The sequence below is a fragment of the Triturus cristatus genome, chromosome 3_1, assembly GCF_964204655.1.
Source record: "Triturus cristatus chromosome 3_1, aTriCri1.1, whole genome shotgun sequence".
In the NCBI taxonomy this organism is placed as follows: domain Eukaryota; kingdom Metazoa; phylum Chordata; class Amphibia; order Caudata; family Salamandridae; genus Triturus; species Triturus cristatus.
The window spans coordinates 323792206-323818749 of record NC_140583.1 but is presented as its reverse complement, the minus strand read 5'-3'; the positions used below and the strand labels follow the sequence as shown (position 1 = coordinate 323818749).

Genomic DNA, 26544 nt, shown 5'->3' with positions numbered 1-26544 from the left:
CGGAAAAATAAGGAATTGAAAATAAGGTTAGCGCAGTGCACCGATACTGCTGTGAGGGAGAAGGAGTGGGAGAGACAACACACCCATTCAATTCAGGTTACAGGGGGATGTATGATGGTACAACGCGTACCATCACAACGCGGTATGTTACATTGTGGTTTTGACAACGCAAGTCGTTACATCGACTTGCGTTGGAGGGCGCTGGATCTAGGAATAGTGTGAATTACTATTCCAACTCCAGTCTACGTACAGTAGGGAAGGTGTTGGAATAGTAATTCACACTATTCCTTAGCTTAGAGCACCCTCCAGTGCAAGTCGGTGTAACGACTTTCGTTGTAAAAACCACGATGTAACCATACCGCGTTGTAATGGTTGCGTGGTAAAGGATGTTTCCCGTTACAGGGTTCATCAGAGCAGGAGACTGCAATCGTGAGTGTAGAGGAGATCAAAAGAAAACGCTCCTGGGTTTCTAAGGAGTTCCCGAGGGGTTTCCCTTCTCCCCACCCGGGTACGTTACTCCTGCCTGCCTCCCAGTTCCCAGGAACCGTGCACGTACCTGGGCAAGCCACGGTCCTCCAGGAACGAGGCTGGGCCACTCGTGGGGTTGTTGACCCCCTGGCTCTCCTTTTCTTGGCTCGTCACCATACTCCAGTTCCTCCAAGGCAGCTTTGGTTCCCGTCCGTCCTCTGGTTTGTGGGATGGTCTCCCCTGTCTCCGCTGCAGAGATTCCTTCCTTCTGCATCACGACGAAATCTCCTCCGCTTCCGGCTTCCTCTTCTTGCTCCGGCATGCCGTAGCTCCACCTCCAGGGGGCGTGGCTTGTTCCTCCCTTGCCGTCCGGGGTTTTGGTTTTAAAGGGCCCATAGTACCTGTCCTCGGGATCGTCCCCCATGTATTGCACATCATACAGAGGTCCCGGGGGCTGAAAATGAAACAGAGGTGTGGGACAGTGAGGCAGAGTCTCTTCTTCCTCCATGGGATCGGCGTCTACGGGAGCCAGATCCTGACAGGTGGGCATCAACATTGTTGGACGCTTGGATCCCTAAACTTCCCTGGACAACAGGTTTATCCTGGTTTTGATGGCCCATGCCACTAGAAATCCAGAATCAATACTGTGAGAAGTTGGCCTGATATATGCTGTCCACTAAATATAGTAGGCACCTTGTATCAGTACAAACAACCCCTTATGGTGAATAGGTTAAAGACAACCTTTATTGAAAGCTATCCTAGTGGTAGCTATGGACAGCAGCCTTCAGGCTAAGTCTTGAAGGAATGTAAAGCAGCTTGTTTTACCAGTCTAATCTCTTGAATGATCAAATGAAAGGACAACCACACCAGGTATATATTTAAAATATATGTATTTCATATAAAACACACCGCTCTAGCCTCTTTATGATACTGGAGTTTGAAGTACTTAAGTTTGAAGTTAGCAATCAACCGTAATAGCATAAATCCACGTTTTGGCCCTAGGGTCGTACCAAACCATATACCAATAAAGTGGTATAAGAACCACAACTGAACTAGACACAAGGCCTAGAGCCTGTAGAATCGCTGGGACCCCAAGGAACCACCCAAGGTAGTGACACAGGGGACCCATGGGGGCCGTGTGAAGTGTGTGAACACAGCCGCGGGTTCCCGTTAGCTTCTATGGGCAATGTCGTGGTTGGAAATTTAAGGATTAGGGACACTTAGAAATGAGTCAGGACCAAACCCTTTTGGAGTTAGGAAGTTCTAGGGCTAGCACCCACGGGAGCACCGGACTACTCGTGTTACCTCACCCAGGGAAGCCGGGTGCATAGGTGTCTTTTAGTGTCGGGTCGCGTCATCGATTTCAACGGAAGCTGGCGAAGAAGTGCTGCTGTTGTGAAGAAGAGAAGTGTCCGAAGTGATCCAAGCCTGGATCTAGGATGGAAGGAACCTGAAAGCAGAGCGGACAGAGTCTGGGTCACTTACCAGTGACCAAGGGCACGATAGACCAATGCCCACAGATGTTGGGTGCTTCAGGTGAGTTGACGGGTGTCTTGACTCTTCAGCCACGAGGTCCAGGAGGTGCCGATGACAACCAGGAGCTGGATTCGAGCTGCCCAAAAAGTCTGTGGAGTGCTGCAGTGACGGGGACCAGATTGGACCCAACAAGCTTTGGCAACAGCAAGTCACTCGGAATCAGAGAAAGGACGGCGGTGCAGACCAGCAATGTCTGGGGGACTCACCCAGCAAGGGTAAGTCAGGGCATGTCTGGAGCAACCAGGAAAGCCCAATCAGAGGAGGAGTTGCCTTCGTGGGGACCTAACTACTCAATGAGCTAGCGATCGTGGAGAGGTGTGGCTCACTGGTTGGAGGCGGCAGATCCATAAGCAGAAAATCGGCCAGGGACCAGGGTTCAATACCTGACGCGGCAGGGTCGTGGACCAGTGTCAAAAACGGACTCGATAATTCTCGCCTCGGTACCTACTCAACCAGGAACACACTCGGCAACTCTGGGCATTAGCTTGCCTCATCTCCACAACGGCCCCCCACATTCGCCGGGGATGCCTGGTTTCACCTTGGAGATACCCTGGAGGGACCATCTCACAAGGATAGCCAGGACGGGTTCCCCAGCGGTCTACAGCGCCAGGACGCCTCAGGGCAGCAGTGCGCTTTACAAGACACATACATTTACATTTACATTTACATCGCGAAGGAGCCTCAAGCGGTCACACTGGAAACTGTCCCACGGGTCACTCGTGGAGTGGAGGCCAGAAATCTTCAGTGCAGGAGATGCTCAAGGCTGGGGCTACTCAGAGCCCAAAGCACAACTTCGAGGAAGACCAGGAAGATGATGGAGCTGCAAAAGTTTATGATGTCCAGGGGTCATGGTTCCACGTCACCCACGATAGCCACGGGCCTCAGCTTTGCTGTGAACTCACGGTAGCCTCGAGGAAGTCTGGAAATCTATCTCTGGTGATGCAAAGACTTTGGCGTCCGGCGGAAGCTTCAGCGATGCAGACCGGTCAGTTGCTTCTTTGGTGCCTGCCAAGCAGGGGAGTCACTCCTTGACCCCAAGGGAGATTTCTTCTAAGCAAAGTAGAACATCGAAGGTCCAGGATATATATTGCAGAGTTTCATCCAGGATAATCTAAAGTCACAAGGACTGGGTTCCCATACTTATACTAAGTTTGGGGGTTGGACATACTCTAGGGACCCACCTATGGGAGGGTTTGGAAAGAGGGGTGGTTACACCCATTTCCTTTGTCCAGTTTGGCACCAGAGGAGGGGCAGGTAGCCCCTGCAACCGGTTTGAACTGGACTATGCCCACGAACACCAAGTGTGCCCCCAGTGCAGGACTTCAAAGCACCAGAGAGTGCTCCCGCCCAGCCCCAATACACATCTGCCTGTCTGGGGAGGTGGGTAAACCTCCCTGGGACAGAAAACCTATAGTCCAGGCCTTCCCTGCCGGAGTTTCGGTAAGCAGCAGGAGCAGTGGCGTAACAAAACTTGAGGGGGCCCCCTGCGAAGTATATAGAGGGGGCCCCCCGGCAGCTCCTTCCGACCACCTACCACTTTGCCCCAAGTTCTAATAAGAAAGTTGGAAACACTCTTAACATATAAACTACGCCATTTATAACATTGCCAAGAGCAGATTAATTAACAGAGACAGCTATCAGAGCCATGACAAGGAGTGATCCTATCGTCTCAGGAACCGCCTATCGCTAAAGAACAACCATGAAGGGTCGGAATTAGACTTTATATTGATGGGAAAACTTGAAACTTTGAAAGTCTAACCTAAACCTGCAATTTCACAGACTCGACCGACTGTATACATGAGTACACAAGCTATAAAACAGTATCCTGCCTACTCCAAGAGAAATAAACGTAAATTGTCTGCATGCCACACACTTGTGACTGTCAAGTGTTGTGCATGATAATAACGTGAACTGAGGAAGCAATTTCAATTCCTACCATCATGTCTTTATGGGTAAGCAGGACCTACAAAAACACACAAGCAAGTGGCTGAAGATGAAAACTGCTTGATGCAGATGTTTTTCAGTTTGTAAACAATGCTAATTACAAGATTTAAGACCTATGTATTACAGACAAGTGTAATCAACACCATAAATAGCACAAAATGTAGAATTAAAACAAACCATATCAGCAAGTACCTAATTACAGGATCTATACAAATGGTAGTTGGTAAAGTAAAGGAAAAAGTGCAAATACTTTCAAAGTGCATAATAAAACAATCACCAGTCCAACAATACACAAAAAAATCAAGCATGTTTTGTAAAACAATTCTCCTTTCTTCTTGCATCAAGGTGGAAATTCTTTTATAGTGCATGATAAAAACATCAGCAGTATTAAAAAAAACTTAAGCCAGGTTAGTTTTACAATTCCCCCTTTGGTTTGTGAATAAATGCACAAATATATCAAAACAACTAGTAAGCAATAACAAATACAGCACCAATAATCAAGCTAGTTTAGGCAAACAATTCCCTTTTTGAAGGCACACATATTTCAAAGTGACTGGCAAAACAATAACAAGTACAGAAGGCAGCAGTATAAAAAATCAAACAGGTTTAGTCAACAAATGCCCCTTTAGTTTGTGCATGAAGGTGCAAATATTTCAAAGTGACTGGTAAAACAAATATAGCAGGTAGCAGCATAAAAAAAATCAAACCTATTTAGACAAACGAATTTGTTTTGTGTTTGTGCATGAAGGCACAAATATTTCAAAGTACCTGGTAAAGGAATACCATGTTTAGCAGCATAAACATCAAACTGGTCTAGTCAAACAATGTCCCATTTATTTGATCATAGAGGCGCAAACTTTTTAAAGTGACACAGGGTAGCGCTGTATATCAAATTTAGAGATGCGTACAACAACAGTTGTTTATTCATTAAATAAACAGTAAAACTGACTAATCCTTGCCACTCAAGCCATTCTTATAGCACTGGGGCATGAAATATTCTGAAATGTCACACTTGTAGGAGTGTGATGGTTAGTAGGTATGTTGGTGCTGGCATTTGCAGCACTGGTTGGGGAAATAGGTTTTGCAAACTGCAGTTACCTGACGAGGGACCTGGCACTTATTTTTTTACAAATTAGGCACTGCTCTGATGCCAGTGTTCACCCACGTCGTGGTAAGAAATCTTTGGAGATATATGCAGAGTGTGCCTGCAAGTGTACCTCATGTGAGTAATGTACAGCATGGTGTATAACCCGCTATTGGGAGCCAAATATGAATGTGGGCCAGTAACACAATCATGCCAAGTATAGAGGGAACTCGCAAAGTTGAATGGTACAAGGTGCCACTCCAGATTGTTCCTTAGACTAAACACTGTCCTCAAATGATTACAGAAGCAGGGATGCTGCTCACACTGTATTATGTGGTCCTCTTCACCAGACCTCATCATCAGATGGAAGATCAGTCTCTGCTGTTATTGACAGCCTGAGCTACGTAATATCGTGTGATGCAGATATCAGGCCAATGTGGTCACCTGAGACCTCGCACACCAAGGATAGGGGAAGTAATCAGTGGTGACCTTCAGACAGCAATCTGTCTGCCAAACACCATGGCATTGTCTTCTGGGGTTCTCTATTCTCGCCTTCTTTGTGGGTTTCAGGTCATGAATGAGAAGCTACAACATCAGGGGATAGAGATTCCTGGCTGTATTGAGGGTAACCAGTGACCATAGCAAGATCAGTCCCATCCACTGTTAACCTTGTCATTTACAATTTGCAAAGCTTATTAGTGGAACATGTTCATTTTGGGGCTTTGTATATTTAAATGTTAGGTGTTAACCACCAGTAAAGCCCAAGGATGACACATGCATATTCAAGGCTGCGGATTTCTTATGTAGGTTGGAGGACTTCATAACTTTGTCTGAGGATCATCAGAGTTTATTTGCATTCAGTCCTAGGGCCCTGTGCAAATTAAAAAAAGAACTTCATAGCTGAAAGGAAAAAGGATAGAAAATGGAGGGAGGACAGCAGGAGTTTGGTGAGGGCATAGTATACTAATAAAAACAAGCATTGGCAATGCCAATAGCTCTGTCTTTACAGTGAGAAAACGTGCAAACACAAGCTTACACAAGAGTGCAAGTATGTAGGCGTGTGTTTGCATGTGATATAATGTTAAAGCCAGATATTTTGGCATTTTTTGTGTCATTCCTAGTGTGTATTTCTGCTCAACCAGGTGAACAAAGTAGGTTGGCTTGTATGTGCATGATGCAGCACTGGCTAAGGGAATTACATTTGATCTGTGTATGGTCTCTTTATGTTTTACTCCTCAAAATGTTTTTTAATTTTCATTCACTAGACATTACACATTTAGATAGTAAACTATGGGTATTGTCATTAAAATGATACCTCCATTGTGACATAATACACAAGGCCCATGCTGATTACACCTTTTACAGGCAATCCTTTTCAGGGTTGTTTCCATTCTCCAAGGAAATAATTTCCTTCTCTGTGTGCAAAGCTAATTGAGGCACACACAATACTACAACGAGAAACAAGAACTCTAGATGTTGGTAAGCCACAAGTACACCCCAAACATCCCATCAATATACCCATGCTGGCCAAGCATATCATTTATATGTGCAAAGGTGACAAATAATAAAGGCTCCTGGCGTGCAGCAGGCAGCAGTGTCCAGCACACACAAAGCATAACCACACTTCCTTGGCAGGTGAGAAGAGGCATCAGTGGGTGTAAATGAACTTGAATCTAAAGAAATACACATGCAGCAAGCCATTGGAAATAATTATGTAACAAGTGAAATCTGGAGAAAAGAGCACTGCAAAAAATGGAGCCAGTGAGTAAAAACACAAGGAGGAAAGATAAGTAATGGAGAACAGACAGAAAAAGAAAATTTAAAAAAACACAGGGATGGGGAAAATGAATTTATAAATAGAGAAAAAAGTGAAAGTAAAGAATAAAGGGAGCAGGCCCAGGTTCGGAAAGAGACAGACCAGGAAGAAGAGAGGCGAGCTGAGGAGCATTTGACTTGATGCACCTGGCCAAGTTTGCTTTGGCTACAAATAACTAATTTTTGCACTTCAAATGCGCTCGAAGATTACCTGGGACATAGAGCTCACGAGCAGTTGATCCAAAAAGACACAAAAATGTCCTGCCCTTATTTTAGTAATGAGGTGATGTGTAAGGCTGTGTGAAGGCTGGGTATATGAGCATGGTTGGATTGGGACCAAAAATTGGCCTGGGCAACCCATAAAAAGTGGCCCACATTCGAGAAGTGCAGCCTTTCACAAAACATTGCTTGGTTAGTATCAGGCATCTCATTTTTGGAGAAATTTGGGGGTAAATTAAGCATTGTGAAGCTTGTAGGGTCAGGACTTGAAATACTGCAGATGTTATAACTGAATACTCATAGCAGTCTCAGCACTGTATACAATGTAGTGTGATACCCATTCCCAATCAACTGTGCCTTTGAACCAAATTACCATATAAATCACAAATTGAACACCAAGCCAAGAGTGAAAACGGCTAGGTCAGGATCTTTGGGAAAAAAATCTACAATAATAAAAAGAAGGGACTCTGAAATCCTAATCCTGATAATTTACTATAGAGGGGTTTCAGAGAATAAACGCTCTCATTTTCAGTGGCAGCTCTGCCTTGTTTCTGCCCCCTTCTTTAGGTCTGACCTGATACAGTGCATGCGCTGTTGCTTGCAAGGCATTTTGCTAACCTACTTAGAGCCTGCCCATCTCTTACCTTTGGTTGGCTTCATCGTCATTCTGATTTGCTTGCTTCTTTTTGGTCAGCATGTGCCGGCTTCCCTTACTCTTTGTTTATTTGTCCCTCTCCTGAAGCATGACAAAGTACTTACGTCCGTCCACTGCTTGTGCATTTGCAGCTACTTTTTTCCTTTTATTGAAGTACTCCATAAGAGTGCTTGTTTTTAAAGGCTGTCTCCCTCCTGAGCTACTCTCCACCCTTCCTTACCCGTCTGCTTTTGACCTCCCTTGCTGCTGTTGCTTGCCCCACTTGCTCTCTGTGTTATTGCTTGCCAGCACCAGCTGCCCAACTCCATGCTGTTGCTTGCCCCATTCCACCCCATGCTGCTGCTTGCCTTCAGTTGCTGTCTGTGCAGTTGCTTGCCCCTCTCTTTCTCCTTGGTTTGTGAGTTACCATACAATGTCTTCTTTCATCAAAAGCACAACTGTAATTGCAGGTTTTGGTCCATCTGTTAGCAACAGACATCAGAGGCGCAGCTAGAGCTTAATTTCCGGGAAGGGGGGGTTAATTACAATTTTGTGCGGGAGGGGGGCTAATTCTTCCAGCAATAGGCAGAGTGGAGATGCAGGGGCTCTAAGAAGTGGCGGGAAAAAAAAACAAAGCCTCATTAAAAAGTAAATGGTCTTTTAAAGACCTGTTAAATACTCAGCTGTGGCTGCAATAAGATGGACGCCAGACCAGCCAGCCAACCTACAGCAGCTCAAAAACCAGTGCTTAATTTGTATCGAAAGTAGAATGAGGTGGACTCCTGGACTCAATTTTGGGGCATGGGAATTGCTTTTTATCACCAGACTGAGATCCAGAGTCAACAAGAGAAAGGCAGCAAATGGGAAAAGAAGGAGAAAGAAAAGATGGGATAACAGTGACAAATGCTGAAAGAGAAAATGAAACTGTGCGAGTGAAATCAAGAGACAGAACTGTTGGGTGGTGAAAAAGGCAGCGCTTGGTTTTCAGTAACTTCACATTTGAGAGCTTTGCAGGTGGTGGGCTCTTAAAAACTACTCTGGCCCCGTCGCTAGCTTATTTATTCAATTACTTGTTTCTCTTCTTTATTATTTTTTTTACAAATTAAGCCTGTCAAAAAAGGACTGTGTGTGTGCTTGGGAGGGGGGTGCGCCCTTTGAACCCTATGGGTATTGCACACGTGACAGACATAGGCTTGACTGATATTTAGATCGCTGACCTTTGACCTAAAGGTACCGTCCCTCACCTGTCCGAGACAGGGTCTATCTGTGCTATGATGGGTGTATGTTTGAGAACATTATTGAAATAAACTGTTGTGGGTTTTCCATCATGTATGCATCAGATATTGTATTGTTATAGAATGAAGGGAGGGAGTAGAAAAACTGAGGATCTGCCTGGGTAGCAGGGGCACCTTGAGAGAGAAATGCCTGGAACGAGGAAGAACTGACCCACAATAATTGAAGTACTGGTAGTAGGTAAAACATGAACCAATAGCTCAATCTTAGGTATCTAAGCCGAAAAATTATTCGAGCGCCTAAGCACTATAGCTTGTCAGTTCAGAGTTTGTATATGTAGACAAGTAGGGTAGAGCATGCAGATAGGTGGTGGTGCAGAATGTGCAGCAGGAATTGCAGAGACAGCAATAAGGCTATACTGAAAGTGCAGACAGGCAGTGCAGTGTGAGCCTCAGCTCTTTGGTGGCAGACGCCTCAAGTGATGGGATTCGAGGGGGTGGGGGGGTCGAGGCATGAGCAGACACCTATGGTTTGACAATATTAATTAACCATTAGCCTCGCAGTGTGTCAGGGAAGCTGGCTCAGCCCTGGCGGCAAGGCTGACCAGGGGTGAAGAGCAGCAAAGTCGAAGAGAAGCAGTAAGGACACACACAACAGGCGGATGATTTGGTGGGGAATGTTTTGCAATCGTAGCCTGAAAAACCCTTGTAACTAGGAATGCAATCTCAATTATGGCCTCACTCACTGTCTCAGTGCCCCCGGCCCGCCTCACGTTCAGTTTACACTGCGCAGGAACATTCAAGACCAGCTCTGCCACACCCTTAGGCCGAAGATTACGAAGCTGCGCGCTGCGCAGCATTTGATTTTATTTGATTGGAGCGCGCATCAGCGTCACATTTCAACTACGTCTACGTCCCAGGCGGGGCTCGGACCCTGCTTCCAATGCCTACTAGTGGTGTATTCTACTGCATGATTTAGAGTTGCAGTTTAAAAAAACTTTGTTTCTTTTTTAACTATTCCTGTGTATGAGTCTGTACTCATACACAGGAATAGTTAAATAAAACAAACGTTTATTTAATCTACAACGTTCAAAGCAATTCAGCGACTACTGTATGCTGAGGGGGCATCTAGAGCTCGGGGGCCCCCCCGCAACGCGGGGGCTGCGGGGGCCTTTGTTACGCCCCTGAGCAGGAGGCCAGACCCGTGTCTGTGGCAGTGGCATCCATTTTGTGATGGGTGGTTAGACCAGTGTGAACATGTCTCTCCCTCTAGAAGGGTGGAATGCTACCCCCGCCGCCAGAACTGGCGGGGGGGGTAGTATTCCAAAGCGTTTGACACCAAACACAACATGTTTCCGTGCAGCCAGTCCAAAGTTAGCATTTACCGCAAGGTTATAATGCACTTAAGAGTATATGGTCAGGCGGCACGACAAACAGCATCAGAGGAGGTACTCCGAACGCTGCAGAGGGGCTCTGCTCGTGCAGGGGCACCCTCTCACATAAAAACCAAGCACTCTGCCTTCAGGATTGTTAAGACCTGCCATAGGAGTGACTTATAGATTTTATATGTGTGTGCAATGGTAGTGATATAGGTAGCCTATACCACTGTAAGGGGTGCAAACACCACCTTACCCAGGCTGCAGTAGCAGACCTGTGGTGTCATTTTGGAGTGCTTCCCAGGGGTGGCATAATACATGCTTCAGCCCCTGGTAGGCCTCTGAAGTACCTATGCCCTAGGCACATAGTATACCATATACTAGGGGCTTATAAGGCACTCCAGAATCCAATTAGAAATGTACCTAATGCACATGGAAACCATTTTACAGAGAAAGCAGATAGACTGGGGCCCTGAATAGCAGGGTCCCAGTCCAACTAAGTCATAAACCAGCAAAACAACAGGCAAAAAGTGGGGGCAACCAAATAGTCAGATTCCACCTTCCTACAAATACCCCTGAAGACCGTGACTGAACCTGTAGTGGCTAAGGCCCTGATGGGGATTTTCACTCGAGTAGGGTTACCCAAGGAAGTGGTGTCTGACAGGGACACCAACTTCATGTCAATCTACATGAAGTCCATGGTTGAAAAGTGTGGAGTAACATACAAGTTCTCCACATCCTGTCATTCTCGAACCAATGGGCCTGTTGAAAGGTTCAACAAGGCCCTAAAAGGCATGGTTTTTGCCTTACCTGAGCCAATGAGACAAAAGTAGGGAGTTGGTTTAAGCCTTTGATGGTCAGTTTTTTAGTGGACTTCGATGTCTGGTGAAGAAAGAATGGGGGCAACTTAGCACAGTGGTGAATTGTATGGTTATGTGTAATAATGAAGCATCAATCAGGTAGCCAGGTAACGTAGAACAGGTTGTATATTTATTAGGCAGGTTACAGGATCAAATATGATGGTAAGATCTCTAGTAAAGCCTCAAGTAAAAGCCCTCTGTGAAACCCCACCAGGAGCAGCCTCCCTGCTGCTCAGCCCATCTCTTCCAACTGCCAACTCCTCCAGTCCCTCACACCCAACATTCTAAGTGACATCACACATGGCTGAGCAGCAAGGGACAGAATAGTAATAAGGAAGATGCACACAACACAACAGGTTATAACATTATGGTCTCATTTTGACCATGGCTCAAGCACCACCTGCAATATTCTAATTTATAAATTATTTTTTTGATTTTACCCAAGTGAGAGAGGAGTCTCTGGAAACACACACTGACAATGCCTGGGATGTGTTTACACAGTAAGACATGAAACAACATGTTAGAAATCCATGACATATTATATACATGCCAAAAGATTAATTTAAGCAGAAGACGGACGATTTTTGAAGCCAAAAATTGCTTTCATTTAGGTGTCTCCCACCTCAATTTACCTCTACCTCAATAGCAGCCAATAGGAAAAAACATTCCTCCAATATCATTTTCAAAATCTTCCACATGAGACTGTGGCATGCTATGGAAATATGTCAGATACCAGACTTGTGCCCCAACCTCTTCTCACAACGTCTGAGTTCAAGTAGAAGTGGGAGATAATGAAGAAAGTCAAAAAAAGAGGAAATGTGAAATATTAGGATGAGATTGAGGGGTATAATCAGAAGGTGTGGCAATGGAACCAAAAGAGAGTTCAAAACAGTGGATTGGTCACTGCATGAGCCTATTCGAGACAGAGAGAAGTGTTTTCACTCAGGCACGCTGGTAGGAGACTAGACATGAAGAACGCGCGCCCATCGCATACTGCGCAGTTGGTTTGTGGCACGTAATACACAGTGGCTCAAGCAAAGCGCCCAAAAAAGGGCCACGAATATCACTTTGTGCATGTTACGTCATAGACAATAAGCATCTACATCTCTGCAGGACTCCTGGCTTCCTTGAATATATAAAACACACACCCATTTACTGTCCTTTCCTAAGCACTACATTTTTTTGTTTTTTTTGCAGATTCATGTAGCACGAACTCGACCCGAAGGTATTGGAGCGCTTTATATGAGCACCAGTTATGTTACACAAGAACACATTCAGGGGCAGATTTACTACTTCTGGCGCATCTCTGCTAATCAGCAGGGATGCGCCAGAAGAGTTGCGACGCCTCTGCCCACCCGTGTGCCACCACTGATGCGCCGCATTTACAATGCAGCGCACCGTGGCGCACAGGTGGGCAGATGCGTGTCGTATCCCCCCCGCGGAAAGGCGGTGCATTGCTGGAGTTGCGTCGCAGCTCCAACAAGACCCGGGGTGCCCCTATCCCTAACATGCTCCGTCAATCCTTATGCCTGCTTCAAGCAGGCGCAGGGTTTTGACGCAGCATGGCCGTAAAAGTGACTGAGTAAAATCTTGTAGATTTCACTCAGCCACTTTTCGGAGGCATTCCTGTGCCGGAACGCCCCCACCCCCTGTGTAGGAACGCCCACATGTGGCGCAGGGCTTTACAACGTGACGCATCTCCCTAGATGCGTCACGTTGTAAATAGCCCACAGCATGGCGCTGGCTTTGCGCCACCGCTGCGTCACAAAAGTGACGCAACGGCGGCGCAAATCTGGCGCAAGGGGCTTGTAAATCTGCCCCTCATTTTTTTTTTTGGTAGGCACGGGGAGATTTTGGGGCAAATTTACAAGCCACTTGTGTACTGCTGTTGCGTCAGTTTCCGTGACGCAGCAGCAGCATAAAAATGCGGCCCATTTACAAAGTGACGCATCTAGGGAGATGCGTCACGTTGTAAAGCCCTGCGTCACATTATACCTGCGTCAGGTATAATGTATGCAGGGTGGGCGTTCCAATGCAAAAAAGCCTCGTAGAAGTGACACAGTGAAATCTACAAGATTTCACTGCGCCACTTCTAGGATGCCACAGCGTCAAATTCTTACGCCTGCTTGAAGCAGGCGTAAGGAGTGACGCAGCACAATGAGGATAGGCCTTCCCCTGCATTGCTGGAGTTGCGTCGTGCTTGCGACACCACTCCAGAAATGCGTGACTTTTGCGTCAACAGATGCGTCAGAATTTCTGACGCATCTGTCAATTCTTGCGCCATGGTGCGTCGTATTGTAAATACGGCTCATCCATAGTGGCGCAAGAGTTTCTAATGGTGATGCAGGGAAAGTGACGCATCTTTACAGATGCGTCACTTTCTTGTAAATCTGCCCCTAAGTGATTTGCCCAGAATCACAGGATGTGAACGCGACCCTGAGGCTCGAACCTTAGCTTCCCAGCTCCGAAGTCGGCAGTGTAGCCGTAAGACTACATCCTTTCCCCATCACAGGTAATAGTCATGGTAATTAAAATAGAAAATAACCATGCCCTTCATTATGTTTGCTTAAATTCTCACAGTCAGATACGTTTGGCCCTGAAACGCGTCTTTTATAATTTGGATTTGGATGAACTGTCCAACCCCACTGCGATGACACAGTTTACCACAAGGGCTTAAATTCACACATATCCACAAACGATTGATTTACAAATTGCAATCCATATTTTATTTTATTCCATGTTGACAAAAGGGATTGATGGAGATGCACTGTATAAAATGTGCTCGAAATAAATAAGCATCATATCAGTCCAGACAGTCCTTTGCAGTGTGTAGCGTTAACAAAATGTTTTTTTTTTAATTGGTTAGGCTCACTAATCCATATATACACATAGGAGCAAATTTACAAGCCCCTAGCGTCATTTTTGCGCCGCTGTTGTGTCACTTTTCGTGATGCAGCAGCACCATAAAAATGCGGCCCATTTACAACGTGCCGCATCTAGGGAGATGCGTCACGTTGTAAAGCCCTACGTCACATTATACCTGCGTCAGGTATAATGTATGCAGGGTGGGCGTGCCAACGCAAAAAAGCCTTGTAGAAGTGACGCAGTGAAATCTTCTAGATTTCACTGCGCCACTTCTAGGACGCCACCGCGTCAAATTCTTACGCCTGCTTGAAGCAGGCGTAAGGAGTGACGCAGCACAATGAGGATAGGCCTCCCCCTGCATTGCTGGAGTTGCGTCGTGCTTGCTACACCACTCCAGCAATGCGTGACTTTTGCGTCAACAGATGCGTGTCTCAATCCTTGTGCCACGGTGCGCCGTATTGTAAATACGGTGCATCCATAGTGGCGCAAGAGTTTCTAATGGTGACGCGGGGAAAGTGACGCATCTTTACAGATGCGTCACTTTCTTGTAAATCTGCCCCATAGACGTTAAAATGAATACATAAGCAGCAGAGCCTGGGGAAAGGAAAAGGGGATAGACGGGAGCGTAAATGGACTGAGAAAAGGTGAAAGAGTAACAGAGTAAAAGAGAGGTGAACAATAATAGAAGAGAGCGAGAGCAAGAGAAGAGAGATAATGCAACTTTAGATAGGGGGAAGGCATTGCGTCATTGACCTCCCCTCTATCTCAAGTAGCATTGTTGCTGTTTCTCATCATCACCCTCTGTTACCTTACCCGATTTAGAAGTAGTTTGCTTTCGGAGGCTCCGTCCCAGTCCTGCGTAGGTGAGATGAGGGTTGGTGTTCCTAGCAAAGACAGACCAGTTTAATTCGATTTTACACTCCAGAGAGCTGAAAGTGAAAGGTCACTAGCTGAAATGATATGAAATATATATATATGCGCGATGCAGAAAGAGGAAGAAACAACGAGATATACTTAGCAGAAGCATGTACCCCTGGGCCAGGATCATCAGTTGAGTCTCATGAGTCTGTGATGATTTCCAACTTGTCACATGGTTGGGTGGTGGTCAGCTATGCATATGGACCACAAATGAGTTCACACCCTGTGACAACTTGGGAAACTGTGGGATCGTGACAGCTTTAGAAATTATTGACAAACAACCCAAGGCAGTACAGGGCTGATGCTGTACATGCCCACGATTATTAAACTATGATTCAGACAGCTAACTGACAAGGAGGATCCCCCACGCCAGCAGTGGAGACAAGCTTGTGAGGGAAGGCAATGCAGTTTCTAATATTAATCACATAACCACATTCTCAGCAAAAACACAAGTAAGAGAATAGATGACTTTGCGAGTGGGCATAGAGATGGCCTTCCTGTGTGGACTCCGTAAAATGGAAGTGTTCTTAGACAGTTGAGGCTAAATGAATAGTGGGCAAAAGTTTTCCACCAAGCAATGGCATTGTCAGGACATCAAGGGTGACCTGATTTGTGTAGTTATCACATTCAGAAATAAAGTGCCCGAGCATGTATATGATAGTTCATTGTTTCACTTGTTCAAAATGGTTAGAGGTCATGGCAATGCCCCAAATCTACTAAGTTGCCTACTGAATCAAAATCAAAATGAAGAAATATCGAGTAGCTAATTCTATTGATCCAAAACCTGCAGGACAGTATTGTCTTCATAGATTGATCGCAGTGGGCTCCATGGGATTGCCTTTGTCAAGACCACACTCCATCCCATGTGATACAGCCACAAATAAACCAACCAAATGGGCCTTAGAAAGACAGCTGACTAGACCCAATAGGCGATCAGAAACCTGAGAAGCTTTCCACTACTGGACTTCCAGGACTAAGCCATGAGTAGGAGGAGGTGGATGCCTTGTTCTGCCTTTTGTGGTGTACCATCAGAGTTCTCTTCTGTCAGCCGGTTTGAAATATCACACTTCTGTAGTCCACCTGTAATGTGATACCTGAATCCAGAAGGTCAGTACTTGGAAACTGATGGAGTTGGTGGTGAAGAGCAAAATCTAGAATGGACCACTCCACCAAGGTTGATGAGATAACGTTTGCTTTTGAACATCCATGCTGCTATATCCATGCTTTGACATGGATATAACCACCAGGCTGTAGATGATAATTTGCTCTAGTAAGACTCGTGGCAAAAGCACCACCTTGTACCTCAAAATAGAAGCTTCTGAGACAAATGCAAATGTTATGTTATGTTATGTTATGTTAAAAGATTTTATAAAGAAGGACAGCTGCCTCAGCTAAGAGGTGTACCGGACCTAAACAACAGAGGAGCAGTACTCATAAAACGCTAAAGGCCTACAAGGACGGGAACAAGTTGGTGGCGCTGGAGGAGTTATGGTACAATCATATGTCTGTCCATTATTATTTCATGAGGGATCAACGTAGGCTTTTGGTTCAAGAACTGCTTTCATAAACTTGAGGGCTGAGGGTGGGGCATCTGGGCATTTTAGTCTAATTCACATTTTTATGTTTTTCAGTGTCCCAATAAATCGCTCATCCCTCCCAAAACACTAAGGGTGAAAGGAACAGTACAAATATTGTAGATACCAAACATGTATTTTTTAGTTGCACATTAAACAATCCGCCTTCCTCAAAGACACAGGTTGTTAGGCTTGAAGGAAATAGTGCTAGATACCTAAAGCCCGTTATGGTTTGAGGTCTACTGAGGACATAAGTTAACTGTTTTTTCACGTCTGCTCTTGAGCAGTATATCAAATATGGAAAAAAAATCATAGATTGGTCTTAGGTTTCTATCAATCCCAAGAACATTCAGACTGAAACTAAAGCATACACATAGGAGCAACATTATGACATTTGAATACAATCTATCTACACATAGATGCCCTGGAGCAGATCGGACAGCTCACATAGTCTGCATGCTCTTAATACCATTTTAAGCTTGACATATGGCACAGATATGAGAATAATGCTCGGCAATGCAGGGAAAATATGGTGCACGAATCATACCCAACTTGAATCAGGTGTGCAATGTCATGATAATAATGACCAAATTGAGAAGAATTATGATATGAGCAACTATTTTATGCCAGCTCTACATCATCCTCTGTGTCATAATATGTATTTCCTTATTTACCCATTTGACACACATTAATAGGTGGCAGGTTCATCTAAATCTAATTCTAAAGCTAACCACTGTGCACACCAACTGAGGTTCGTTTTTCTGTAACTTTTCATCAGTTTGAACTAGAACCAATTATTTTTAGATGCCAGATTAAACGGAATGTGTGATAAATCCTAAATTATGCTGAAAAAATGCAGAAAAGTCCACAGCCTCATCATCACATAATTTCAGTGGCCCTGCTCAACAGTACTAACAATATGAATTAGTGGCTGAATGTCTGAAGGAAGAACAGGGTGTGTAAGTGTATGATTTTCAGGATGAGTGGGATAGGCATTAGATGACTGAGAAAGAGCAGGGTAATTTTGAGAGTCTGAATGATTCAGATGAGGTGTCTTCAGGGTGTCTATTAGCGGAAAACCAGATGAGACGAGGAACATCCCTATAGGTGAGCGCATGAATGAGTGAGCAAGAACAGATTGAATGAGCCTGGAGCATGGACATAATGAATGAAAGAGGAGCTTTTCATAATGAGAGTGGTGTCACTAGAAAGAATTAGAAGTGAAGATATAGAATCAATTGAATTGCTATCAAATAAAATTAAAAATCAAGAATTGACACTGGTGTCCTGGATTTCCTCTGCGTCAGTAGACCTAATCCTACAGGAATATGAAGTCTTTTTAACCTAAGGGAATAAAAATCACAAGGCCACTTCAACACGCCTACCCAAGCCCGTTTATTTCCCCTAAAAAATTAGATGAACAAAGGAAAGGGTTGGATAGTAAGCAGGTATTTTCAATATTGAAAAATCCTATTGGTAAAACAATTGGACAAGGTTCAATATCCACTATGGAGCATAGAAGTGAAACAGAGGAGGAACTAAAATTTGGTTGGCTGACAGCAGCTCTGCATGGAGTAATGCAGGTTTGACAAAATCTGACAGTGACCAGGAGGAGATAACTAATCCAAGAGAAAGGATTAAAATATGCTCTTGGAACATAAAAGGTATACAATTAAAGACTCAAATGAGTATCTGATTGCAACATCGGATGATTTTCAAATAATTTTCCTTCAGGAGACCCGGGCGTCCAATTCTTTTAAATTAGAAGCTTTTATGGGATATTATAAGCCCACCATGAAAATAAGCAACTATGGTAGATCCAGTGGGGGCTTGGCAACTTTTGTCTCAACTAAAAGTGGAAAGTGAGGTGGTAGCCCTAAATACTTGTGATTGTCTGATTGTCAAATTACGCTATAAAGACAAAAATATAATAAAACCACTTTTACTAATAAATGCATATATTCACCCGGATCCAAGTTCAAGAAAAACAATGGCTAGCAATTTAATAGCTGGCCTAACGGCTGAAGCGGTCAACCTCGAATTTGGAGAACTGGGTTTCGAGACTTGACAATGACGCTGAACATCCTGTGATTCTGGGAAAATCACCTAATCTCCCTGTGCCTAACAGAAATGAATGTGTCCTCATGTAACGCAACTGGTGCTATGTAAAGCGCTCTGATACCCGAAACCGGGTCAAGTTCACGCTATATAAAACTCAGTGAAAAAATAAATTAATAAAATTATTCAGCAACTGAATATCGATATCCAACCTGAAATCATCATCTCGAGCTATTTTAACATGAATAAGGTGTGGTCTTATGTTAGAAATGAAGTTGTACTACAACACGATCTATGGGCAATCCCCAACCATCCACCTATTCAAGACACTAAGGGGTCGATTCCAATCCTGGAAAAAGGCTGTACGAATCGTTGTACGGAGCGTTTTCTCCGTACAACTCGTAAACTTTCCTTACAACCAAGGAAGTACGATTCGTACAGAAAGCCTCTTTCCGTACGAATCGTACAAAAGACCGTACGGTTAAAAAAAAACAGCGATTCTGATCCGGAACAGCTTGTACGCGACGTCCGGACGTCTTTAAGCAGCGGTTTCCGGCCCTGTAAGTACGATTCGTCCCTACGGCACTCCGTACGGCTCTTTACTTACGGGAGCCAAATACAGCCGGAAAAGCAGAGTCCTACGCAAACCGGTCCTCTTAGCCTACGACCTGAAGCACCGGACCCGACGCACATGCCGCAGAAGGTGAGAACAACACCCAGGGGCCAGGGTGGGGGTGAGGGTCACGAAACATACCCCATACCCAAATCCAAAACTATAATATGGAGCCCATACATTACCACCAGAGTCTGGTCACTTGGGGGGGGCGTGTCCAGCAACCCCTGCATACCGCAACAACGGAAGTGGACGTGTACGGTGCGTTGCACACGTACCCCTAGGGCACCATTAGAATAGTGAGCACACGTACTCCTACGGCACCATTAGAATAGTGATGCGGACCGTACACACGCAATGAATGCGTGGGTACGGTGCGTTTCACACGTACCATTATGGCACCAGTAGAACAGTGAAACAAAGCGTACACATACAATGAATGCGGGTGTACGGTGCATTTCACACGTACCCCTACGGCACCAGTACAATAGTGAAACGAAGTGTACACACGCAATGATTGCGGGTGTACGGTGTGTTTCACACGTACCCCTACGGCACCAGTACAATAGTGATACGGATCGTACACACGCAATGATTGCGGGTGTATGGTGCGTTTCACACGTACCCCTACGGCACCAGTACAATAGTGAAACGGACCGTACACACACAATGAATGTGTGGGTACGGTGAGTTGCCCACGTACTCCTACGGCACCAGTAGAACAGTGATACGGACCGTACACACGCAATGAATGCGTGGGTACAGTGCGTTGCACACGTACCCCTACGGCACCAGTAGAACAGTGATACGGACCGTACACACGCAATGAATGCGTGGGTACGGTGCGTTGCACGCGTACTCCTACGGCATCAGTAGAATAGTGATACGGACCATACACACGCAATCAATGCGTGGGTACGGTGCGTTTCACACGTACCCCTACGGCACCAGTAGAACAGTGATACGGGCCGTACACACGCAATGAATGCGTGGGTACGGTGCGTTGCACACGTACTCCTACGGCACCAGTACATTTGGGATATAAGGCGTACACATGCCAGGAATGTGGGCTTACGGACTGGCCCTGCATGTTACCTTCATATTGGTGTGTGTAGGTCCAGGCCAGCAGTGTACTGCTCCAAGGGGGTGGGTGGGTGGGTGCAGAGGATTCCCAGCAGTGGCCAGCCATATGGGGATGGTTGCAGATCAATACCAGCAGTGTCCACACATATAGGGATGGGTGCAGAGGACTCCCAGCAGTGGACAGAGACATGGGGGTGGGTGCAGAGGACTCCCAGCAGTGGACAGAGACATGGGGGTGGGTGCAGAGGACTCCCAGAAGTGGACAGAGATATGGGGGTGAGTGTATATGACTACCAGCAGTGGCCTGCAATATGAGGGGTGGGTGCAGAGGACTCCCAGCAGTGGACAGAGACATGGGTGTGGGTGCAGAGGACTCTCAACAGTGAACAGAGACATGGGGGTGGGTGCAGAGGACTCCCCGCAGTGGACAGAGACATGGGGGTGGGTGCAGAGGACTCCCAGCAGTGGACAGAGATATGGGGGTGGGTGTATATGACTACCAGCAGTGGCCTGCAATATGAGGGGTGGGTGCAGAGGACTCCCAGCAGTGGACAGAGACATGGGTGTGGGTGCAGAGGACTCCCAGCAGTGAACAGAGACATGGGGGTGGGTGCAGAGGACTCCCCGCAGTGGACAGAGACATGGGGGTGGGTGAAGAGGACTCCCAGCAGTGGACAGAGATATGGGGGTGGGTGTATATGACTACCAGCAGTGGCCTGCAATATGAGGGGCGGGTGCAGAGGACTCCCAGCAGTGGACAGAGACATGGGGGTGGGTGCAGAAGACTCCCAGCAGTGGACAGAGACATGGAGGTGGGTGCAGAAGACTCCCAGCAGTGGACAGAGACATGGGGGTGGGTGCAGAGGACTCCCAGCAATGGACAGAGATATGGGGTGGGTGCATATGACTACCAGCAGTGGCCTGCAATATGAGGGGTGGGTGCAGAGGACTCCCAGCAGTGGACAGAGACACAGGGGTGGGTGCAGAGGACTCCCAGCAGTGGACAGAGACATGGGGGTGGGTGCAGAGGACTCCCAGCAGTGAACAGAGATATGGGGGTGGGTGTATATGACTACCAGCAGTTGCCTGCAATATGAGGGGTGGGTGCAGAGGACTCCCAGCAGTGGACAGAGATATGGGGGTGGGTGCATATGACTACCAGCAGTGGCCTGCAATATGAGGGGGTGGGGGCATATGACTACCAGCAGTGGCCTACAATATGAGGGGTGGGTGCAGAGGACTCCCAGCAGTGGACAGAGACATGGGGGTGGGTGCAGAGGACTCCCAGCAGTGGACAGAGACATAGGGTGGATGCAGAGGACTCCCAGCAGTGGACAGAGACATGGGGGTGGGTGCAGAGGACTCCCAGCAGTGGACAGAGATATGGGGGTGGGTGTATATGACTACCAGCAGTGGCCTGCAATATGAGGGACAGGTGCAGAGGACTCCCAGCAGTGGACAGAGATATGGGGGTGGGTGCATATGACTACCAGCAGTGGCCTGCAATATGAGAGGTTGGTGCATATGACTACCAGCAGTGGCCTGCAATATGAGGGGTGGGTGCAGAGGACTCCCAGCAGTGCACAGAGACATGGGGGTGGGTGCAGAGGATTCCCTGCAGTGGACAGAGACATGGAGGTGGGTGCAGAGGACTCCCAGCAGTGGACAGAGATATGGGGGTGGGTGTATATGACTACCAGCAGTGGCCTGAAATATGAGGGGTGTGTGCAGAGGACTCCCAGCAGTGGACAGAGACATGGGGGTGGGTGCAGAGGACTCCCAGCAGTGGACAGATACATGGGGGTGGGTGCAGAGGACTCCCAGCAGTGGACAGAGATATGGGGATGGGTGTATATGACTACCAGCAGTGGCCTGCAATATGAGGGGTGGGTGCAGAGGACTCCCAGCAGTGGACAGAGATATGGGGGTGGGTGCATATGACTACCAGCAGTGGCCTGCAATATGAGGGGTGGGTGCAGAGGACTCCCAGCAGTGGACAGAGACATGGGGGTGGGTGCAGAGGACTACCAGCAGTGGACAGAGACATGAGGGTGGGTGCAGAGGACTGCCAGCAGTGGACAGAGATATGGGGGTGGGTGCAGAGGACTCCCAGTAGTGGACAGAGATATGGTGGGGGTGTACATCATAATCAGATGACCACACCTACATGGTGGTATGGACGCATCCCTAACTTTGGACTATGATGATAGTGCCATAATAACACATCACTGACAGCAGTGTCCCACTCCCAGGAGGATGGATGTCTTTCACACACTGCATGAAACATCACATGTGGGTGTGAGGACATATAACAGATGCATACCCACCCATGGCGGATGCAGCACAATACACACCATGATATCATTCCACAAGACTGTATAGTCATGTAACTGCCTGCAAAACTAAGATAGCCAAAGGGAACACACACTGTCACGCACATCCCAGGAGTGATAGGAATGTCCAGGTGCTGGTCCAGCCACCAAGAAGTTGTCTCTCATGGAAGGAATAGGGTGGAATTCCCCTACATACAATGCCCACAATTGTGAGTCAGGTGCCCACATACCCTGCATAACCAGTACCATTTGTGTGGTAGGCCATGATTACACACATGCATAGTGATGAAAAGGGGGAATTTGTCCGTGAAGGCATTCCTACATACTCAAAACACAAGTACAGTGACTAGCAAGGATGGCACAGACGATTCAGCAGGAGACATCGGTGAGCAGGCATGGCCATTTTTGAAGGGATCCGTCACCAACAAAGGAAATGTTCACACAGGTCAGCACAACAATAGTGCAACTGTTTGCAGGGAAGATGTCAGGTGCCACAGAGGAAGGAACACTCCTTGGGACAATGTCTCAAAACAAAATGAACACACACTACCAATGATTCTTTGCACACACATTGTGATGGCACACAGATACCATGGTCCACCTCATGACCATCATACAAAAACATTTCTCAGAACCCTAACACATTACCAGAACACCAACTCCAGGAGCCTCATCACCAACATCAAGTACCTGAAATGCAATATTGTTGAAAGTAAAACAAAAAGCTTTATTCAGCACCAAAAAAACAAACAAAAAAAGACTATGTACAGAGGCCAATGGCCAGTCCATATTTCAAGTCCAAGGGGGGACGTAGGGGACCGCGTCTACCCCTAGCTTGCCTGCACAAAGGAACCTCAAGGTTTGTCGACCGGGGGGGGGGGGACATCATCTGTGGCAGGACCAGGCAGGGACAGGAGGGGGAAGGGTACGTGTGGTGGGTGCAGGGGTGGACGTCTCCACCACAGGGGGTGGGGCAGCGCAGAAGGTGGAGGTGAGCGTGGTGCTGCACACTGCTGCTAGGACGTCCAGCCTAACCCCTGCTCCTGAGAATACCCCAGGGTCAACGGAGGGTGTGGTGGGTGAGGGATGGGGTGCAGCGCTCTTGGGGGAGGGGGTCGACATGGTGGGGGACTCAACTCCCGTGCCCGGGGACTTCCTCGCCCACTTTTTGGGTGGTGGCTCAGTGGGGGCGAGGTCCAGCCCACCCATAAAGATCTGCTTGGGTGAGCTTTTGGCAGGGGAGCCAAGGGGAGTGGTTTTGGAGGGACAGGGTTGTGACTGCAACTGTGGCTGCGTGTATGTCGTCTGTCCCCAGACCCTGTGGGTGTGCCTACATCCCCGTGAGTGTGCGTGTAGGAGGTGTGAGCTTTGCCTTACTTGGAGGTGTGCTGGCTGTGTCTGGTGGGGTGCGTGCCCGTGAATGTCTGGGTGTGCGTTGGACAGTGTTGGAGGGAGGACCACCGGGGAGTCGGGGAGACTATTCCGGGGCACCTTCCTACCGCAAAGTTATAGCCGAGCGCCGCTGAGAAGCCCCCTCGGGGAGGTCTTTCTCCTATGATCGTACTAGGCCCAGTAATACCACCACACAGGACTCGGTATCAGTTGCTTGACTTGGTTCTTTATCAACAGTAGTACGTTCAATATTTACAGTGGGATCGAGGGATCCAGTAAGAGTCTCAATGTCCTTTAGAGGGATAGGGTAGCGGGACAGTCTTGGTACCAACCAGGTACGGGAGGGCTCTGTGCCAGACCTTGAGCGCTGGTCTCAGAGCGGCTCGGACGTGGGGAGCCGCGACGGCGTCTGCAGGGCTCGGGTGGTAGTTCCGCTTGGGTCGAGCCGCGACACAGTCAGCAGGGCTCCGGTGGTAGGTCCGCTTCGGTCGAGCCGCGACGAGGTCAGCTGGGCTCTGATGGTAAGGTTCAACAAGGTCGGGCCGCGACAGCGTCAGCAGGGCCTCAAAGGTTCGTGAAGGTCTTTAAGCACGGTGGAGCTGCGACGTCGTCAGCAGGGCTCAGAGTGTGGGTTCAGGATGAGTCTTCTTCCGTAGGGTCAGCCGCGATCCGATCAGCAGGGCTCTTGACTCCAGGATACAACTGTTGTCCTGTTGTCGGGTCGCCCCAGATATAGGACTGGAGCCCTTTGATGTCCGGACCCTTGCGCCCGGAGGGGGGGGAGAGGCTGGGTAGGGAGCGGCCAGACGCCCAGCAGGAGAGGTGCCAGGCCCCAGAGAGCTGTGGGGCGATCGCACCTAGGTGTGGAAGGACGGTTGGGGGTCCCATCGATACTGCCCTCTGCCGGGAGTGGGAAGGGTTCACGTGGTATCCCCCGGGCCAGGGGTTGGCGCCTTGATGTCGGGCCTCGCTGGGACAGAGGCCGGGTGGTGCGGGGTCACGTAGGTGGTCACGTGGCGTAACGTATAATCCAAAATGGAGGAGCCCCGAGGTGCATGGGACCTTGTGCGGCTTAGCGAGGGGGAACAGGACCACGCCACGAGGCCGGCTCCAACAGACAGGCATGGGAGAGGGAAGTGTGGATGGGTCTGGGGACGGAGCGCTGCAGGAGAGTAACTGCTGCCATCAGGGAAGAGTCCATGGACCGCAGAATCCTGCGTTGGTCAGACATCGTTGCTGTCATGCCCTCCATGAACGACACCATCTGTGTGAGCAGTTTAGTGTGTCCATGGAGGACATTCAGCACCGATGCCTGCCCAACCTGCAACTGCCGCAGTATGTCCACAGACTCTTCACTGAGGGCAGCAGGGGTGACAGGGGCAGGGGGTGCGGGGCCTGGGCCGAAGGAGACATGTTGGGCCTCTGCACGGACAGAAGGGACAGGAGCAACTGGGAGGGCGGAGATGGTAACGGAGGAGGCGGAGACATATGTGGGGATGCTGCCAGGTGGTGTTGCAGACTCCGCCTTCTCTTGGAGGTCAGCGCCGGACCCGTTGGCGTCGTAGCTGATATCGCCTCCAGACAGGTCCTCCGACTGACTCCCCTCGCCCTCCGTGCCACTGGCTCCTTCAGACTCTACAGCACTGGTGGCACTGTCGCTGGGTCCCTCCTCCAGGTCCGTGCAGGTGTCTTCCTCTGTTGCGGATGATGATGCTGTGGGCAAGGAGAAGAAACCAAAATGCATCAGTCACCTGTATACATCTGATAAATGAGCACAAAAACAATTGGTCACAGTGCATATCAGGCAATGCATCATGAGTAACAGCTAGATTACTCCGCACATATGTAAGCCCTGTACTGCCCAGTTGGTAGACCCACTATGCCATTTGGACACAAGGAAAAAAATATCACACCAGGCCACAACTCGAATGAGAAATACACTGAGAAGCTAGTGTCTGTGAACCGGTGAGCACAGCAATACAATGAAGTCATGCCACCCCTTGTTTACCCTGAAAGAAACAGTAGTGGTGCACCCAAGGTAAACTAACACACCTCAATACTCAAGGTGTCACCACACTCAGAGACCTGTAAGTACTTTGGAACCCAAAACGAAAAAATGTTGGTACCTTGGGACTCACAAAACTTTACACAATCGACATGTTTTGAATGTGCCAATTCGCCATTTCGTGAAAAGAACACTCATGTGCCTGCATGAAATATGTCTCACAAGGCAGTGCACACAAAACTACATTTACACTGTCATTGAAGAAGCTGGCACCTTTTCTAAGAAGCCACTGTTAGAAATAAATGGTGTTGCAGAAAGTACATATACATGTGCCCACGGAGGTCTTGATGTCTTGACACTCGTTAGTTTGTATCACCAACAACAAAGGAGTCTCACAAAATCAAGACCACTGTGGGAGCATGTATATGGAGAATCTGCAAAATCATTTAATTCTAACATTGGCTTCTTTGAAAAGGTGCCAGCGTGTTCCATGAAAGTGGAAATGTCGTTTGGTGTGCACTTCCTTGGGAGACAT

The 26544-nt window shown here is 47.7% G+C and overlaps 1 protein-coding gene across 2 annotated transcripts in view; it reads right to left on the bottom strand.

The window, feature by feature from the left end:
* LOC146860193 (sulfotransferase 1B1-like) overlaps positions 1-26544 on the bottom strand; it is an 873417-nt gene that overhangs the window by 721409 nt on the left and 125464 nt on the right. The window contains exon 2 of one of the 2 annotated variants that reach the window (XM_085644034.1): positions 14847-14917. The exons of the other annotated variant lie outside the window; for it this stretch is intronic. The gene's annotated coding sequence lies outside the window, so the exon portion shown is untranslated. The remainder of the gene's footprint in view (positions 1-14846; positions 14918-26544) is intronic. 2 annotated transcript variants of the gene reach the window in all.